The 14544-nt window shown below is 46.3% G+C and overlaps 1 long non-coding RNA gene across 1 annotated transcript in view; it reads left to right on the forward strand.

Moving 5' to 3' along the window:
* Positions 1-759: 759 nt before the first annotated feature.
* Positions 760-14544, forward strand: part of LOC119973230 — a 28803-nt gene continuing 15018 nt past the window's right edge. Inside the window, exon 1 of the long non-coding RNA XR_005462258.1 lies at positions 760-850. This is a non-coding gene — a long non-coding RNA (uncharacterized LOC119973230). The remainder of the gene's footprint in view (positions 851-14544) is intronic.

Here is a 14544-nt window from a genome sequence, read left to right on the forward strand (position 1 = left end):
ATCGGTGCCAGTAGTGCCATAGACCCTAATGTAAAGTGCTGTCTAAATTGGTTACATGTTCTCAGAGAGGCTGTTAGCACTGGACTTTCAGAGTACTTGGCTGGAGAGAACGGAAGAGGAGCAGTAACAAGTGCCCTCAAACTCAAACTTATTAAAAAAAAAGGCTCCTCCATCCGCCCCGAAACCGACGCCGAATCCTCAGCCCACCCCTGCACTTTCTCACTGTTTGCCGCCCAGTAATAATACATCAAATTAATACCAAGCACCCCCCGCCCCCGCCCCGTGGCTGCCTATACCTCTGCAAGAATGTCCTCCAAACCTGGGGGGCGGGTATTACCCGCTCAAATCCTACTAAAAAACAAACTTAGGAAGACTGGAAGAACATTTATCTTAGTTATCAGAACCCTTCCTAGCCAATGACAATCCCATTTCTTCAAGTTTGCCTTCGCTCCCTCTACCACACTGGTCAGGTTCAACTTATAGAACAAGGTCTAGTCATGAGTCATCCGTACTCCTAGGTAGCTAAAACTTGTCCTGGCCAGTCAAAACGGTTGTCTCTCCAGATCAGCTCCCTTCTCCGGAGGGTTCACCAGGAAAACCCCACTCTTGCCCACATTCAATCAAATCTTGAGAAGAAACCAAACTTTCTCAGCACCTCCATTATCTTCCCCACACTAGAGAGAGAGTCTGTGGGATAAAACAATAAATTGTCCACGAAAAAGAACACCCTATGACATTGTTTTTTTAAACTGTTTTGCCCAGGACCCATTTTTACCAACTGGCCATCCTTTGGAACCCACGCTGGCTGATCTTTGGAACCCACCGTTTTCACTTACCTTCAACGTGACAGGTGAGCCTGCTTGGTTCTCACGACCTCACTTGTTTTGTCATTCAATGTTACATTTCTGCTAAGGACTTCATCTGGACGATTTAAGTTCTCACTGCTGTGGTGATATGCCAATGGGCTGCATCATAGTTGGAAGGTGTGTGACCTCCAACCAGCAGGTGTGATTCCAATATAAGGGAGGCACATCCAGCCATCTTCAGAAGAAGATTGAGAGGGTAATAAGACATAGCTTATTGCAGAGGGATAGGCAGCTGGGGGGTGGGTTGGTATTAATTTGATGTATTATTATTATTGGGCAGCAAACAGTTCATCAGAGGCCTTGGAGCTCACACCACCACTTTGCCCTACTGTAGATTCTCCATGAGCAGCTCTCTTCAGCAGATTTAGTTGTGAAATTCTGGCCTGTTTGTGTCTCTAGTCCTCCTTATTACAAAATTATCCATTTTAAATTCTTCAGTCCTGTTGCTTGCTTGCTGCTTTAAAAATGGAGGAATTTCTCTTCAGTCCAGGGCATGTGACATCAGTGCACGGGGTGGGTGACCTGCTCTCTGCTGCTGCACCTGACAGGAAGACTCCATCAATTTTCTTTAAAAATCTGCTCATGGATCCGCACACTGACATCTGGAGGAGGCAGTCTGTCCCGGTGGGCTCCGGGCCTGCGGACTGCTGAGGGGACACTCATGTGTGGCACGGCCGGCTTTCTTAAAGTCGGTCACAGCCGCCATTTTTAAAAGCTAGTCGCGTCCGTTGGGGACTACTTCCCGCAATCAGGAACGCCGCAACGCATGATCCCGCAACCCTCCCAACACCCGCCCACAACCCTCCTGCAGGTCGCAACACTGGATTTGAAAATGACTGCCCCATGCTCCCTACCTCCCATCTCTATGCCCTTCCATCCAGCAGACCACCTAAGTGCAAAAGCCAACGTCTTAATCGCCAAAGCAAACAGTAACAGGGAAAGTGGACATTCTTGCTTTGTACCCCTGTACAACCAAAAGTACCCAAACTTAATAGATTGGTGCAAACGCTCGCAGTGGGGGCCCTGAACAAAAGCCTAATCCAATAAATAAATTAAGGCCCAAAGCCAAACCACCCCAATACCTCAAAAAGGTTCCCCACTCCACCTGATCAAATGCTTTTTCCACATCCATGGAGATGATTACCTCTGGAGATTGGCCCCTGACGAGGGTGACAGCACCACATTCAGAAGTCTCCTGATGCTGGCCAACAACTGCTGTCCCTTAACAAATCCCATCTGATCCTCAGTAATTATCACCATCAGGCACCCCTCTAAACGATTTACCTACACCTCAGCCAATAGCTTTGCATCCATGTTCAACAGAAAGATGGGCCAATATGACCCACAATCCCTGGGATCTTTATCCTTTTTCAAGATTAAGGAGATTAATGCCTGTGCCAGTGTGTTTGGCAACACCGCCCAGGACAGAGAATCATTAAACATGTCCAATAGTTGTGACCCCCAACTTGGTCGCAAACTTTTAAAATTCCACAGGGAATCCATCCAGGCCAGGTGCCTTCCCCGACTGCAATGCACAAATACATTTCAGAATTTCCTCCAGCCCACGCGGTGCCTCTAGCTCCAGCCCTCTTTCCCTTTCTGCCATGGGCAGACCAATTCATCCAGAAATTGCATCAGTCGAGTCTTCCTCCGGAGGTTCAGGCTTGTATAGCCCCCAGTAATAGGTCTCAAATTCCCCCTTGACATTTTCTGGAGCAGAAACCACCTCAAGGATGGACTCCACCACTCTCTGCTTCTCCGCCCTACCAGAATTATCTCTATGAGCTTCAATCGAAATTAACTCCCCCACGATGACCGCTTTCAGTGCTTCTCAGAGCGGGAAGGTGAGACCTCCTCATTCTTATTAAACTCTACGTAGATTTCAATAGCAGAAGCAATCCTCTCACAAGCCCTCTTGTCTGCGAGCAATGCTGTATCCAACCTTGACAGCCTGCCTCCAGACACATTTCCACAATGTGGAGCATAGTGAGATATTACAATCGCCAAATACTCTGCTCCCACGACCCCAGGGAGTAACGACTTACCCACTACAAATAAATCAATACGGGAGTAGACCCGATGTACATGCAAAGAAGAAAAACTGGAAAACTCCTTCTCCCTCGGGTATCTGAATCTCTACAGGTCCACCCATCGTTTACCTCCCCCGGGTTCACCAAAATATTAGTCACTGAAAAGGCCACCCTCCTACTGATCAACACTGCAGTCCCTCATGTTCTCGCATCAAAGCTACAGTGAGACAACGACACAGAGACCTCTGCCATTTTCTTCCCTCATGCGACACAAGGCCTTCTGAGTCAGACGAGGACCTCTTACTTGACTTATTCCTCATGTTGGAAACATCCCACAGCGGAGGAGGAACCCAAACTCTTCAACGACATCACTTTTCCACCCGTACAGCACCCGTTAAATGGGGAAAACGGGTCAAAAACCAAATCCCCAAGCAGAAGCCACCTTATGTGCGATCATTCATTTTATGGCCACCACCAGAAGTTTACAACGTCTTGACAAATGGGGACCTAGCGAACAGAAGCCGCCAGGGGTGCACATGTAAGTACAGTGGGCAGTGGGGGGAGAAGGCAGTACTCTGGCATAATGTCACTGCTATATTGGAAACAATGCTATCAAATGGCAGAGCAGGTTCAAGGGGCTGAATGGCTTACTCCTGTTGTTAATATATATGTTCGTATATCGTTCTGGATGGATGAAAGGAACTGGGCTAGGTGGCCTTTGTCATCCATAATCATTCTGCGAACAGAGGGTGGAATCATTGCTGGAGTTCAATTTATTTTGTTGCTAATGAAATTTCAAGCAGGCTTTATGGGAGACATTGGAAGGACAGGAGTACATAATGGGTTCATAGTGAATCATTAGCCTATTTTATACTGTGCATGATTCACATGAGTATTTTTCATTTACTTCAGTCCTTTGACTTCAATCTTGTCCTTTTATGTACTTACCTATTAGCCCATTCTACCTTGATGCTTTTATCAGCTTTTTTTGAGGTATTGAAATATCGTGACTAAATTGTGTTACACAGTAGATATTAAAAATATATTGTAGAAGCAGCAAACTTCAGGCATGCCCGTAATGAAACAAATAGTTATTATTTTATATAAATTGAGAGTACCCAATTCATTTTTTCCAATCAAGGGGCAATTTAGCGTGGCCAATCCACCAACCTGCACATCTTTTGGGTTGTGGGGGCGAAACCCACGAAACACGGAGAGAACGTGCAAACTCCACACGGACAGTGACCCAGAGCCGGGATCGAACATGAGACCTCGGTGCGTGAGGCAGCAGTGCTATCCACTGCGCCACCATGCTGCCCTACAAATACAGTTGTGACCCATTCAGTCTTTGTTCTCTGGTTTAAAATGTTCTGTTGCACAGACGCACGAGGGCTGGAAACAAGAGAAGCACTGGAGCTCATGATTTCGCTCCCTGGCCCTGGAGGCAGGTGTTTGTCCTGCATAACATATCTTCAGACTCCACATATTCTTTCTCACATCTTTCCAGCTTTACAGCTATAAGAGACAGCATAGATTCTTTCAGCTATTCCTGCCCATTCACCAGGCACTGTCTGAAGAAATACTTCCAGCGTCTGATTATCAAATCATCCTGCAACCTCCATTTCACAGGAAAACTATAAATAGCTTCATTAGTCTCCTATGTGTTGCTGCAAGATTAAAAGCACCACTTAATAGGTGTTAGCTTTCCATTGGTATCCGGCTGTTGTCAAATCAGTTTATTACAAATCCCAAAATCAGTAAAATTGCAGATGCTTAAACAACACTCCGCTAATCCATGTACAACAATTTAGAACACTTAGATAATTCATGTGCAACATTCAGATAATCCATGTACAACAATTTAGAACACTTAGATAATTCATGTACAACATTCAGATAATCCATGTACAACAATTTAGAACACTTAGATGATTCATGTACAACATTCAGATAATCCATGTACAACAATTTAGAACACTAAGGTCATAGCATAAAAATCTCCCTAATTCAATATGGGGAAGAGTGACGTCTTTCTGATCCAGGCGAGGGGGCAGGAGAAGAGGCTGGGGGTGTTGCCGTTTGGGGTAGTGGTGGGGCACTTTCGGTACTTGGCCGTGCAGCTGCCGCGGGGGTGGGAGCAGCTGCACAAGCTGAATCTGGCTCGGTTGGTGGAACAGATGATGTGGGATTTTAGGAGGTGGGATGTACTCCCGCTGTCATTGGTAGGACGGGTGCAATCGTGAAGATGACGGTCCTCCCGAGGTTCTTGTTTGTGTTCCAGAACCTCCTGATTTTTATTCTCAAGGTTTTTTTTAGGAGGATGAACGAGGTGATTTCAGGATTTGTTTGGGCGGGTAAAACCCCGCAGGTGAAGAAGCTGACTGCTGGAGCGGGTTCAAGGGGACTTGGAGTTGGCTCTCCCAAACTTCATGAATTACTACTGGGCGGTGAATATAGCCATGGTTCGGAAGTGGGTAGTGGGGGAGGCATCAGCATGGGAGCGGATGGAGGCAACCTTTTGTAAAGACACGGGTTTGGGGGCACTGTTAACAGTGCCTCTGCTGCTCTCGCCGGCCAGATACTCCACAAGTCCGGTGGTGGTGGTGGTGGCCCTTCGGGTGTGGGCCCAGTGGCGGCAGCATCTGGGGCTGCAGGGGGCCTCGGTTTCGGCATCAATTTGTGGGATTCACCGGTTTGTTCCGGGGGGGGGGGCCTGGATGGGGGGTTTCGGGGGTGGCATCGGGCGGGGATTGAGCGGTTTAATTGAACTTAATTGAAACCATCAAAGGGGCTGTGGCACCCCTGAAGGGCTCAATGGAGAGGGTGGAGAAATGTTTGGAGGTGCTGGGGCCGCAGATCAGAGAGATTGAGAGGGTGATGTTGGACCACAGTGATTGGGTGATGACATTGGAGGCGGAGGTGGAGCTCTTAGGGGACCTTTGCAAGATGTTGGGAGGTGAAGGAACAGGAAAACAGTTTGAGAAGGCAGAATTTGCAGCTGGTGGGCCTGCCTGAAGGAGTGGAAGGTGTGAGTGCCACGAGGTGATGGTGGAAGGGTTGTTGGATAAGGCCCCTGAAGTGGACAGAGCGCACAGGTCTCGGAGGCAGAAGCCTAAAGTGGGGGAGCCATCACAGGCGGTGATCATGAGGCTCCATGGGTTCGGGGAGAAGGAAAAGATTCTGCAGTGGGCCAGGGAGAAGCGCAATTGCAAACGGGAATGGAACAAAGTCTGAATATACCAGGACAATGAAGCTGAGCTGGCAAAATGGCGTGCGGGGTTCAACAGAGCCAGGGCAGTGCTATATCGATGGCACAGCAGGTTTGGGGTGCTCGACCCAGCAAAGCTTTGGGTGACATATAAAGGCGGGGAGTACTATTTTGAGACCCCAGAAACAGACAATAACTTTATCAAGGAACATAAACTGGGGGGGAACTGAACTGAATAATTTGACGTAATTGGGAATACGGGTAGAGTGGGGGTTAGAGCAGGGTTCTTTTCCTCCGACATGGGGGGAGGGGTTTCTTCTTTTTCCTGTTGGGTTGACAAAGGGTAGCAGGGGTGAAAGGTTTGTAAGGGGGCAGCTGTTCCCATACCCCCTCCTACTGCACGTGGCTGTGTTTTTTCTTTTTGTTTGTTCTTGGGGAAAGTAACCTGTGGTTCAAAATTAGTCTTTCTTTGGGTGGGGGAGGGGGGAGTTCAGCAGGGAGCCTCATTCACAGAACAGAGGTGTGGGCAGGGGGCCATTAGGAGGAGCCTTTGAGTAGGAGTTGCTATGCTGGCAGGTAATGCTGGTGAACGGAAGTGAGGTTGGGGAGAAAGCTGAGAGGTGGTCGTAAGGGGGACGGGGGATGGGAAGGGAGGGTGATACGACGAGGCGAGGTTGGAAAAGATGCATGGTCGGGGCGGAGAAAGGGGCCAGGTATAGGGTGAAATTAATGAGGGTAGAGCCAAAAGGGGAGGATGGCGGACGTTAGAGGGGAATGGAGGCTGATAATGTGGAACGGGCGAGGGCTCAATGGACCGGTCAAAAGATCTTGCGTCTTTGCATATCTTAGGAGCAGAGGTGAAAATGAACATTCTGCCGAGGTTCCTGCTCAGATTCCAGACACTCCCTATCTATACACTGAAGGCCTTCTTTAAAAAGCTAGACACGATTATTTCAGACTTTGTATGGGCTCAAGGTGCCATGGGTTAAGACGACCCTGTTACAGAGCAGAGGCGGCAGGGAAGGTTGGCATTGCCGAACCTGCTACATTACTATTGGCTGGCAAATGTGGAGGTGAGGCAATGGTCGGAAGGAGAAGGGGTAGAATGGGTTAGGAAGGAGGAGGACTCCTGTAGGGTTTCCAGCTTAAGGGCTATGGTGATGGCGGCATTGCTAATGGCACCAAACAGATACTCGGGAGAGCCCTGTGGTGCAGTCCACGGTGAAGATCTGGAAGCAGCTGAGGGGGTACTTTGGGATAAAGGTGAGGTCGGTGCTAACACCATTGTATGATAACCATGGTTTTGAGCTGGGAGGGAGGGGGGGAAGAGATAGATGACATGTATAGGAAGTGGAGAGGTGGGGCTAGTTAAGGCGAGGGATTTGTACCTGGAAGAAGAGTTTGCCAGTGTAGATGAATTGAAGGAGAGGGCAGAGCTCCCGAGAGGAAGCGAGTTTAGGTACCTGCAGGTAAGGGACTTCACACTGAAGGTTTGGAAGGAATTCCCCAGGTTGCCGAAGTACACCCTGCTAGAGCGACTGTTGCTTCCGGATGCGGAAGGAGAGGGCAGGATCAGAGACATACAGGTGGCTGGGAGGTGAAGATTAAGGAGAAGTGGGAGGAGAAGCTTGGAGGGGACATAAACTGGGGAGTATTGAGTGAGGAGCTACAAAAGATAAATGCAACCTCTTTGTGTGCAAGGATGAGCCTGATACAGTTCAAGGTTGTACACAGGGTACATATGACGCGGGCAAGAATGAGTGGATTCTTTGAAGGGGTGGCAAATGAGTGTGAGAAGTGTGGGTAGGGACAAGCTATGTTCTGGGGCTGCGAAAAGTTGAAGAGAGCACCAGCTGATTTCTACAGACATACGTGATGTTTGCAGGCAACCTTCCCAAATGTAGAATCCATTCCGAAGATATTTTTAACATGACGTGCCAAAAACGCTTCAGGTGAATGTTCTCTGTATTGAAAAGAGTGAAAAATTACCTGCGAAGTACGATAAGTCAGAAACATTTGACAAGTTCAGTAATACTGACAATTGAAAATGCATCCGTACAAGATTCTATTTATGATGTTATTGATGACTTGTGAAGAAAAAGTGCAAGTTATCTCAATTGCCATGGATTGCAAACAACTGCTGAAAATCTAGAAAATCTAAAAAATCTACCCCTCCCATGTTCTCCAGTCTAAATTCTGTTCTTCAAAAGAAAACATGATAATAATCTTTATCGTCACAAATAGGCTTACATTAACACTGCAATTAAGTTACTGTGAAAAGCCCCTTGTCGCCACATTCCAGCGCCTGTTCGGGTACAGAGGGAGAATTCAAAATGTCCAAATGACCAAACAGCACGTCTTTCGGAACTTGTGTAAAGAAACCGGAGCACCCGGAGGAAACCCACGCAGACACGGGAAGAATGTGCACATTCCGCACAGACAGTGACCCAAGCCGGGAATTGAACCTGGGACCCTGGAGCTGTGAAGCAACAGTGTTTCCACTGGCGGATGAAAGCAGAACTAGTGGGGGAATAGCCTCAAAATAAGGGGAAGTAGATTTAGGACTGAGCTTAGGAGGAACTTCTTCACCCAAAGGGTTGTGAATCTATGGAATGTCTTGCCCAGTGAAGCAGTTGAGGCTCCTTCATTAAATGTTTTTAAGATAAAGATGTAGTTTTTTGAAGAATAAAGAGATTAAGGGTTATGGTGTTCGGGCCGGAAAGTGGAGCGGAGGCCACAAAAGATCAGCCATGATCTCATTGAATGTCGGAGCAGGCTCAAGGGGCCAGATGGCCTACTCCTGCTCCTGGTTCTTATGTTCTTAGTGCTACCCACTGTGCTACCGTGCTACCCATGATGGGTCGGATATCACAGCTGGTGGTCACATGCAGTTATAACCGATGAGTAACCAGCCTCTCCAATCACTTTGAATACTTGCCTTCAAGAAGTCTCTTCTGGACAAAGAACAGAATCTTTCCAGACAGATGCCAGAAAGGCCACTGATATTAGACTTCGATTGGACACTTCACTTCATTGGGATATTTGCTCCTGCACTGGACTTTTTCTGGCTCATTTTATCATGCACTGGCCTGTGCTGTGCTGCAGTCATATTACTGTCTAATTTCTCCATCCCCTTGCTCATCAGCCAGTTCGTGTTTGTTCACCTCGCCTCAAGACACGTAGATCGCAATGTTTACCAGCACGACTGACGTGCTGATTTGATTTCAACTAATCAATTACAGGCTTGTTCTCATAAGTTAAAGAGCATTAAAACAGTGATTTTGGATTTTTATGGCTTACATTGTGTGACGAGAGTGGGCCGAGTCAGGATGGCATGATGTCATTGGGGGTGGGATTGATGGCATTGGGTTTTGGTTTTGATTTCATTTGGAACAGGCCACAGTTACCAGAGGGCTGCCAGGCCGTGACATTGGGACCCAGCAAAGAGGGAGAGCACAGGGCCCCCAAATGTGTACGTCCATCTCTGGGGGAAGAGAATGTTTGGAAAAGAAAATGGTGAGCGAGAAACAGCTACTGTGTCAGGAGAGGTGCTGAATGGGAAAATGTGATATGGTGGAGTGGGGGGGGAGTGGGGGGGGGGGGGGGGGGGGAGAGAGAATTGGGAGAGGCAGCGAGCAGGGTGGGGGATGTTTGGGTAATAAACATTTCTATCAAGACACAATTTAACTATCTCCCTTAATAAAAGCAAATTACTGCGGATGCTGGAATCTGAAACAAGAGAAAATGCTGGAAAATCTCAGCAAGTCTGGCAGCATCTGTAGGGAGAGAAAAGAGCTAACGTTTCGAGTCCAATGACTCTTTGTCAAAGCTTTGACAAAGAGTCATCGGACTCGAAACGTTAGCTCTTTTCTCTCCCTACAGATGCTGCCAGACTTGCTGAGATTTTCCAGCATTTTCTCTTTCGTAACTAGCTCCCTTGTCATTCAATGGCATCATCATTGCTGAATCTTCCACCATCAACATCCTGGGAAGTTACCATTGACCAGAAACTTAATTGGACCAACCATATAAATTATGTGACTTAAGAGCAGGTCAGAGGCTAGGAATTCTGCAGTGAGTAATTCACCCAAGGAGGATTATCTACTTCCCCAATGCCTGTCCGCCACCGTCTGTAAGGCACATGTCAGGAGTGTAATGGAATAATCGCCTCTTGACTGCATGTGATATGGTGGAGTGGCTATTCTAACACACAAGAGGCTTAACTTCATCCAGGACAAAGCAGCGCACTTGATTGGCACTCCAACCACCACCTTCAACATTCAATCCTTCCCCCACTGACACACAGTAGCAGCAGTGAGTACCATCTACAAGATGCACTGCAGCAGCTCACCAAGGCTCTTTTGTCAGCACCTTCCAAACCCATTACTTCGACACCCAGAAGGACAAGGGCAGCAGACTCATGGGAAAACCACAGCGTGCAAATTCCCCTCCAAGCCACATACTAACATTGGAACTATGTTGCCTTTCGTTCACAGTTGCAGAGTTAAAATCCTGGAACCCCCTCCCTAACAGCACTGTGAATGTACCGACACCAGATGGATTGCAGCAGAAATATGGCTCTACCTCACGGTAGCATGGTGGTTAGCATCAATGCTTCACAGCTCCAGGGTCCCAGGTTCGATTCCCGGCTGGGTCGCTGTCTGTGTGGAGTCTGCACGTCCTCCCCGTGTGTGCGTGGGTTTCCTCCGGGTGCTCCGGTTTCCTCCCACAGTCTAAAGATGTGCGGGTTAGGTGGATTGGCCATGCTAAATTGCCCGTAGTGTAAGGTTAATGGGGGGATTGTTGGGTTATGGGTATACGGGTTACGTGGGTTTAAGTAGGGTGATCATTGTTCGGCACAACATCGAGGGCCGAAGGGCCTGTTCTGTGCTGTACTGTTCTATGTTCTATGTTCTATGTTCTCTAGGACAATTGGGAATGGCCAATTAATGCTGGCCTAACCAGCGACGTCCAGATCCCATGATTGGGGAGATGGTTCTTCTGGAGAGTGTGGCTAGAACCAAGACCATAGCATCATAGGAGACTCAGGGAGGGACAAGATCAAAAGAACAAAAGTTATAGGGGAATGCATAGTTAGCGGAGGAGACAGGCATTTCCGTGGTAGTAGATATGATTACAACAGGGTGATGTGTTGCTTCCCTGGTGCCAGCGTCAAGGATATCACCGAGCAACTACAGAACATGCTGGAGGAAGGTGGTGAACAGCCAAGACGTCATGATCTATATTGGTAATATTGACATGTCGAAAAAGGGTCAAGTCCTACAAGCAAATTTTAAGGAGTTAAGAAAGAGGTAAGAAGCAAAACCATAAAAGATTAATCTCCAGATTACTCCCAGTGCCATATGCTGAGAAGTGCAAAAATGGGAGGTAGAGCAGAAGAACACGCAGCATGCTGGAGGGAGGGCTTTATATTCTTGGGGCATTAAGACCGGTTCTGGGGAAGGTGGTATCTGTGTAGGCCAGACAGGTTGTGCCTCAGCCTGGTCAGGGTCAATATCATCTCCAGCAGGTTTGCTAGTGCTGTTGGTGAGAGCTTAAATTAGGCTCGCCAATGGGATGGGATGCTGAGCATAGATCCAGAAGGCAAGAGGAAATGGACAGCAGAAATTTAGCAAGTTTGGAAGGTTGAGTGAACAAAGGTTTGGAAATAGATGGGAGTCTAGTTGTGCTTAAATGGTGCATACATAAATGCAAGGCACTGAGGGCACAGATTGACACGTGGAATTGGGATTTTTGGTGATAACTGAAACAAGGCTAAGAGAGGAGCAGGAATGGCAACTTAGCATTCCTGGGCCTGAATTTCATACTCTGAAAACAAGGCTGAAGCGTGATGACATTAGGTCACGAATCTGAAATCAATATGTTCGTGCACAATAATAGTAGGTGGGCTCTGAAGGCAGCAGCCCACCCGTCCTATTGAAATATTTAATTACTGCCTGTTTAAGCTTGTCAGCAATCCTATTGACTGCAATAATACATTCCTGAAGCAATAGTATTGTGCTTTCACATGAAACACATTAGGTGGGACGCTTGATTTTTTTTTCAGGGAATCTGTAACGGGGGAATAATATAAAGACTTGAGGTGGGCCCATGTCTGACTTTAGCAGGAGAGGCTGCTGACAGGGATTTTGTTAAAAAAATGTTTGATGTGCATGAATCTCTGAACATAATCAGTGCTCTCCCCCATTACAGTGCATAAGCTTGCTGATACTGCAATCTTTCATCACAACACCATTAATCTCTTATCAACTATATATTTACATATTTAACATTAATCCTTAGACTATGGATGGGACCAAGGAGCCAAATCTTAGGAGATGTTGATTCCAAATTCAGGATAAGCTGAGCAGGCCCCATCCCCCATCTACAGACCCCAATTTTCCTACAAATGCATGTGTGATAAACAGATTCAAATGCCAAATGAAAACACAGCAAAGAAGTAAATGCATGACAGCATCTTTATTCAATTTATTCACACCTTACAATAACCTGAACTTGCAAGAGGCTGGGTCTTTCCATTGATAAAGGTTAAGAGGATAAACTCCAGAATCTTTTTCTGCAGGTGCTTCTTTCAGGAGTGAGCGATACAGTTCACCATGTCTTCAGTGCAGCCGAACATGATCTTGGTGTTTTTGTGCTGCAGTGCAAAATCCTGGGGAGCATCTGTGCCACTTGCGGCATTGGCCAGGGAAATAGGCAGGCAAAAGGGTGGGCATTCATTGATTCTTCAGGGCCATCAGCCTCCTCGGGCACCTCATATGAAGAAAGTACTGCATCGACGATGGCATCATCAGTCAGTTCTGTTGTGCATCACCCAACTCATGTTAATTTTCCCACGTCGTCTCTGCTGGAATTTCCATGCTGATCTCCTGCAGACGAGCGAAATGTACTCGTCATTGGGTTGGTTGGCATCACCCTGCTCCTCCTCGTTCTTGGCTTCATGTGCAATCATAGCCTGTTTGAACCCAGCACGGAAGCAGTTGGCAATTGTGAGATCCGACATGAGAAGTGATGTACAAAGGACCTCTTGGGTGTAAATAAAAATCAAAAGGGAAGTGATCTGCTGAAATTTTCAAGTTTAAAATAGGTTTTAAAATATAGTGTCGTTAGTATTGTATAACTCTTGTACAGTACAAGAAACCTTGTGGTGTAATTCTTTCAGTTAATGACTGAGTTCAAATTTCTTTTTTAAAGTTACTGGTCTCCACCACGAGTTCTCTCTGCTACAATAACCATTCTTGATTCATTCCTCAAGCATCACATTATAATTAGGGCGCACCAGTTCTGTACACACCAATGTGATTATTACTATCAACTAGATTTTTAAAATGCAAGTTTTTCTCCACATTTTGACTTGTTTATTTAGTGCTAGTAGGAAATGTAAGGATGTAAAATATCCAAGAAGTCTTCGAAAGGGAAATAGCGAAACCGCAGAGAAAATGGGGCAAATCCAAAACATAAACACAGTTGAATATTCCATATGTTGGTGGCAAAGTACTTTACGTCAATGAAAGCATTCATTTTTCACTCATATCAAACTTGGAACAATTAAATGCAAAAATAAAATCTATGAAAATTGTTGGCATCAGGTTATAAATAATTAATCCAGCTCACCGGTAAAATATACTGAAAATTTCAGTTTTTAAAAATTCATTTTACAGGACGCAGTGTTGCTGACTGGGCCAGCACTTATTGCCCATCCCTAACTGCCCTCCATTTCAGAGGGCATTTGAGAGTAAACCACATTGCTGTGGATCTGGAGTCACATGTAGGCCAGACCAGGTAAGGATAGCAGATTTCCTTCCCTGAAATAGTGAACTAGATGAGTTCTTCCGACAATTGATAATGACATCATATTCATCATTAGATTTTTATTGAATTCAAATTTCACCATCTGATATGGCAGGATTTGAACCCAGATCCCCAGAGCATTACCTGGATTACAAGTCCAGTGACAATACCACAATACCACTTATGTGGTACATTTATAATAGTGTGAGGAATGTCTGAAATAGTTTCATAAGTTACCCACTTTAGCGCCATCTGCTTAGCTTGTAAAACCGCCGACTTGGGTAATATAAATTATGGAAGAGAGCGAGTTTCTAAATTGACAAATCAGGATCTGTCAAAAGTATAAAAAGCTATGGATAATTGGTGCATTTTACTTCCCATTTGCTGTTTTTCAATGTAATTGCTTAATTGCATCACCGTTGATGAACACCTGGAGTTCTCCTTTACTTAGCACCAGCTTCAAAATTAGGAAAGGTGAAATCCACACCACAATGGTGAGGGTTTTCTTCCAGATCAGCAGTGAGGGTGATAATTTCACCACTGACTGCAAAATACAGACCATTATAACAATGTAGCAAGCATTTTCTTATTTTTACCTCAGCCACTGAAGATGGGTAGAGGTAATGTT

The sequence above is a fragment of the Scyliorhinus canicula genome, chromosome 1, assembly GCF_902713615.1.
Source record: "Scyliorhinus canicula chromosome 1, sScyCan1.1, whole genome shotgun sequence".
Taxonomy (NCBI): domain Eukaryota; kingdom Metazoa; phylum Chordata; class Chondrichthyes; order Carcharhiniformes; family Scyliorhinidae; genus Scyliorhinus; species Scyliorhinus canicula.